This window comes from Chrysemys picta, unplaced genomic scaffold, assembly GCF_011386835.1.
Source record: "Chrysemys picta bellii isolate R12L10 unplaced genomic scaffold, ASM1138683v2 scaf1136, whole genome shotgun sequence".
Lineage (NCBI taxonomy): Eukaryota > Metazoa > Chordata > Testudines > Emydidae > Chrysemys > Chrysemys picta.
The window spans coordinates 15,001-20,799 of record NW_027053843.1 but is presented as its reverse complement, the minus strand read 5'-3'; the positions used below and the strand labels follow the sequence as shown (position 1 = coordinate 20,799).

Genomic DNA, 5,799 nt, shown 5'->3' with positions numbered 1-5,799 from the left:
GAGGACCGACGGGGATGGCGATCCCCCCAAGATCGGCCCCGGGACACGCGACGGATGGCGGGAGAGAGACGGAGGACCGTCAGGACCCCGACCACCTTCCGGCTCCCTTCGGCTTCGAGCCCGCGGCAGAGTGCCCCGGGAGCCGCCAAGGAAGGACGGCGGAAGAGATGGGGTGAGCCTCCGAAGAGAGCCCCCCTTCTCCCCGCTTTCCCAGGCGGCCCGGGTTACACCCAAGGGCGAAAGCCGGCGGAAGAGAGAGCGAGACAGGGCGGGGGGGCGGGCCGTTAAGACCCCCCCCTCCCGGCACCTACCCTCGAACCTCTCTCCCCGCATTCCCCGGTGTTCCGGGTGACACCAGGGGAGAGTCCGGCAGCGGAGAGGGCGCGGGGCCCTCGCGCTGCTTTTCTTTCCCCCCCCGTGGTGCCCCGGGTGGCATCGAAGAAGGATGTCGGGAGTCAGACGGAGCCGGGCCCCCTCGAGCCCCCCCTTCGCCCCGCTTTTCCCGGTGTCCCTTTCTTGGTACGTGGCGACGCGGCGCAGAGGCCGCCACCGCCTTCCAGGCAACCCGCTAGAGAAGAAGTCAGCGACCCAGACAGGGAGGGCAGCAGGGGTTACTGGTGCTCCAGCGAGAGGGCGGTACGGGGGTCCCACCGACGCCGAGGGCCAGCCCACCTCCCGCGGCCCGCGCCGCGTGGTGTGGTCCTGTCGGGGGGGGACCGCAGCGCGCCCCTGCTCGCTCTCGCGACCGTGTTTGGCCCTGCTGAGCCTCGCGGCTCCCTGGGTTTTTCGGACCCCTGGGTGGTCTGCCGGAACCGCTCGACCTCGCACGGCGGAGATCTCGGCCAGACGGCCCCACGCACGGAGGGCCGGGCAGGTGCCCGGGCCGCCCCGAGGAGGGAAGTCCCCATCGGTCCCTGGATCTGTGCACGCGAAAAGGAAGAGGGTCCCCATCCGCCTGAACACCGGACGGCCCCGCGGTTGGGGTGCCGGCCCGCGAAGGGCCCTTCCCGTCGCGAACGTCAGCGCCACATCGATCGGCGGGCGCGAGAGGAGCGGGCCCCCCCTCCCTCCGGGGGGCGCCGACACTCGGAGCTCGGCTCCCGGCCGCTGCGGGGCCCGTGAGCTAAGAGCCGGGAAAAGCGGGCCGTCTCGGCGGAGGGCCGGGTGCTGGCCTCCGCCCTCAAACGGGCCCGCTCCCCCCCTCCCACGCCGGGCAGGGTCGGGTACAATACTCGGATTGATCCCCTAGGCTGAGCTCCGGTTCTCACAGGCTCTGAAAAACCTGTCCTCAGAAATCTCCTCACACAATCCTCGAAAGGCAGGTCGAAAAAGCCAAAGCCCCGCCTTCGGCGGTACGAAACTGGAACCGGGCGCCACCTCGTGGTTCCCTCGGTCGGCCGAGACGGCGTGGGGCGACCCCTTCCGGACATCCGCGAGACGACCGGCCGTCAGGTCAACCCATTCGCTCCAAAGGGGTTGACCTGGTGGCCGAGAGGGGACTTTGAAAATTTTTCGGACTTGGAAAACTTTTTTTTTTTTTTTTCCCCCCAGCCCGCTTCCTCCGGGTTGACCCGGTGGCCGAGCGTCTCGCCGTCCCCGGACGCGGCGAGGGACTGCCTCCCGGCCGTCAGGATCGGGCCCACGGAAGTCTGATTTTAAAAAAAATTGGCCGACGCCACCGCGGAGGGCTACCCGAGCACCCCGGGCCCCGGAGCCGGAAAAGGGAAAAAAAGGATCGGGCCCACTAGAGACATGGACCCGGCCGCCAAGCAGGCCGCCCTGGGCTGACCCTCCCCGGCCGCAGCGAGGGACTGCCTCCCGGCCGACAGGATCGGGCCCCTGGAAGTCTGGGGGTGGGGGGGGGAAATCGCCCCACGCCTCCGAGGAGGGCTGCCCGGGCGGGCCTGGCCCCGGAGCTCGAAAAAAAAAAAAGGATCGGGCCCACTAGAGACATGGACCAGGCCGCCCTGGGCTCACCCTCCCCGGCCGCAGCGAGGGACTGCCTCCCGGCCGACTGGATCGGGCCCCTGGAAGTCTGGAAAAAAGACTGGAACCTGACGCCTCCGAGGAGGGGGCGCCCAGGGAAGGAGGGAGATCCGGGTTGACCTGGTGACCGGACGGGAAAGAGGCCACCGGGCGTCCCCCCCCTTAAAACCTAGGGGTTGACCTGGTGGCCGGAAAGCGAACCGGCCAGCAGGTGAACCCTTTCGATTCCACGGGTTGACCTGGTGCCCGGGAAGCGAACCGGCCAGCAGGTGAACCCGTTCGATTCCACGGGTTGACCTGGTGCCCGGGAGGGGACTCTGAAAATTTTTCAGCCCTTTCGACTCGGGGTTGACCTGGTGGCCGAGAGGGGACTCGCACGGCAGGCAAGCCGCCCTGGGCTCACCCTCCCCGGCCGCAGCGAGGGACTGCCACCCGGCCGACTGGATCGGGCCCCTGGAAGTCTGGAAAAAAGAATGGAACCTGACGCCTCCGAGGAGGGGGCGCCCAGGGAAGGAGGGAGATCCGGGTTGACCTGGTGACCGGACGGGAAAGAGGCCACCTGGCGTCCCCCCCCCTTAAAACCTAGGGGTTGACCTGGTGGCCGGAAAGCGAACCGGCCAGCAGGTGAACCCTTTCGATTCCACGGGTTGACCTGGTGGCCGGAAAGCGAACCGGCCAGCAGGTGAACCCGTTCGATTCCACGGGTTGACCTGGTGCCCGGGAGGGGACTCTGAAAATTTTTCAGCCCTTTCGACTCGGGGTTGACCTGGTGGCCGAGAGGGGACTCGCACGGCAGGCAAGCCGCCCTGGGCTGACCCTCCCCGGCCGCAGCGAGGGACTGCCTCCCGGCCGACAGGATCGGGCCCCTGGAAGTCTGGGGGCGGGGGGAAATCGCCCCACGCCTCCGAGGAGGGCTGCCCGGGCGGGCCTGGCCCCGGAGCTCGAAAAAAAAAAAAAGGATCGGGCCCACTAGAGACATGGACCAGGCCGCCCTGGGCTCACCCTCCCCGGCCGCAGCGAGGGACTGCCTCCCGGCCGACTGGATCGGGCCCCTGGAAGTCTGGGGGGGGGGGGGGAATGGAACCTGACGCCTCCGAGGAGGGGACGCCCAGGGAAGGAGGGAGATCCGGGTTGACCTGGTGACCGGACGGGAAAGAGGCCACCGGGCGTGCCCCCGTTAAAACCCCTAGGGGTTGACCTGGTGGCCGGAAAGCAAACCGGCCAGCAGGTGAACCCTTTCGATTCCACGGGTTGACCTGGTGCCCGGGAAGCGAACCGGCCAGCAGGTGAACCCGTCCGATTCCACGGGTTGACCTGGTGCCCGGGAGGGGACTCTGAAAATTTTTCAGCCCTTTCGACTCGGGGTTGACCTGGTGGCCGAGAGGGGCCTCGCACGGCAGGCAAGCCGCCCTGGGCTCACCCTCCCCGGCCGCAGCGAGGGACTGCCCCTCCCCACCCCCCGGCTGACAGGATCGGGCGCACTGGAAGTCCGGGACAGTATTTTCCCCGACGCCGGGGAGGGCGGGCGGAGGGGCTCTGGCGGCCAGCCCGGGCCCCGGAGCTCGAAAAGGAAAAAAGGACCGGGCCCGCGAGAGACGGGGGCCCTGCCGCAGGGGGGGGGGGCAGTCCGACCGGGGCTCACCGTGCGGCAGGCCCGGGCGTCGGCAGGGGAAAGCGGGCGAGGAGGCGCGGGGCCGGGTGCCTACGGCCATACCGGACCGAACGCCCCCGATCCCGTCCGATCTCGGAAGGTAAACCGTCCCGGGCCTGGCTAGTACTTGGATGGGTGACCGCCTGGGAATCCCAGGTGCCGTAGGCAGCTTTTCCCGGTCCGAGTCAGCTCTCTCTCCTTTTCTGGGGGGGAAGGAGAGGGGGGGACGGGCCGGAAAGCCCCTCGTCGCTCCTGCCGAGTCGGAGGTCGCGGCCGCAGGTCACGGGTCTGGGCGCCTGGGGTCCGGCTCCCCACCCACCCGGCTTCCTCCGCGGAGGACCCCCCCCGGGGCCACCGAAGCCGCTGGGGGAGACCCCGGGCATGGGGCGGACTGGCCCGGACCCTCCCGGCCGCCGGCCCGCAGGTCCGCCCCGAATCCCCCCCCGCGGCCACCCAGGCCAGGCCTGGCCAGGCGGGACGGACGGCGGGTGTCCAGCGCCCAGCGGCTTCCTCCAGCGGGGACCCACGGACCCCAAAGCCGCAGGGGGAGGCCCCGGGCCCGGGACGGACTCGCTCGGACCCCCTGCGCCCGGCCGCCGGCCCGCGGGACCGCCCCGAATCCCCCCGCGGCCACCCAGGCCAGGCCTGGCCAGGCGGGACGGACGGCGGGTGTCCAGCGCCCAGCGGCTTCCTCCAGCGGGGACCCACGGACCCCAAAGCCGCAGGGGGAGGCCCCGGGCCCGGGCCCGACTCGCTCGGCCCCCCCGCCTCCCCTGCGCCCGGCCCCCGGCCCGCGGGACCGCCCCGAATCCCCCCGCGGCCACCCAGGCCAGGCCTGGCCTGGCGGGACGGACGGCGGGTGTCCAGCTCCCAGTGGCTTCCTCCAGCGGGGACCCACGGACCCCAAAGCCGCAGGGGGAGGCCCCGGGCCCGGGACGGACTCGCTCGGCCCCCCCGCCTCCCCTGCGCCCGGCCCCCGGCCCGCGGGACCGCCCCGAATCCCCCCGCGGCCATCCAGGCCAGGCCTGGCCTGGCGGGCCGGTGTGCGGCTCCCCCGGGCTTCCTCCCCCGACGACCCGCGCCCCCCTGAGCCGCAGGCGGAGACCCCGGCCCCGGGGCGGACCGGCCCGGGCTCGCTCGAGCCCCCTGCGCCCGGCCCGCAGGACCGCCCCCCCGAATCCCCCGGGAGAGGCCCGGCCTGCACGCCACTGACGACCCGCGGCCCCCAAAGTCGCAGGAGGCGCCCCCCCCCGGTTAGCCCCGTCTCGCTCCGCGCCCCCCGCCCCTCGCTGCCGGGACCGGGCGCCGCCCCAGAGTCAGCCGCAGCCGGCCGGCCTGAGAGCTGCCCTCCTGTGGACGACGGTGAGTTTACCTTGATACTAACCGGCCGTCAGCCAGGTCAACCCCATTGCTAGACTGGGGTGGACCTGGTGGCCGAGTGGGGACTTGGAACATTTGACAGCTGCTTCCCGGGGCTTGACCGGTTGTCCTGAACGCCCCCCACCCCCAGCCCCAGCCCCCGGCTCCTGCTCCCCTCTCCCCAGCCTCGGTGCTCCGCTCCCTGCCTCGGAGGCTGCCTCTCTGCGGCGCCTGCATCGCCTCCGAGGACGCGCACCCTCCGGAGGCTGGACGTAAACCCACCACTGCCGCTGACCCGGCTCTCCGAGGGACGACTGTGAGGCCTCCCCCCCCCCCCCACCCCCGGACCGCCCTGGGGACGACTGCTAAGCCTCCCCCACCGGACCGCCCGGGGCAAGACTGCTAAGCCTCCCTCCCACACACACACACACACACTGTCGGGGGAGGACTATTAAGCTTTCCCCCTGGAGCGCCCGGGGCGGACGACTGTTAAGCCTGCCCCCGGAGTCCTCGGGGGAGGACTATTAAGCTTTCCCCCCTGGAGCGCCCGGGGGGGGACGACTATTAAGCCTGGCCCCCGGAGTCCTCGGGGGACGACTATTAAGCCTCCCCCGGACTGGCCGGGGGGCGACTATTAAGCCTCCCCCGGACCTGCTCCGTCTCGACTATTAAGCCCCCCTCTGTGGTCCTCAAGACCACTGCCGTGCTGCCCTCGGAGTGGGGTGACACCCGGGCCGGAAAGCAAACCGGCCACCAGGTCAACCCGTCGAATCCAATGGGTTGACCTGGTGGCCGGAAAGCAA

At 71.1% G+C, this 5,799-nt stretch overlaps 1 non-coding gene across 1 annotated transcript; it reads left to right on the top strand.

Moving 5' to 3' along the window:
* The first annotated feature begins 3,686 nt into the window (after positions 1 to 3,686).
* On the top strand, positions 3,687 to 3,805 carry LOC135979681 (5S ribosomal RNA). The gene has a single exon (XR_010596940.1). It is a non-coding gene; the product is annotated as a 5S ribosomal RNA (ribosomal RNA).
* Positions 3,806 to 5,799: the final 1,994 nt, after the last annotated feature.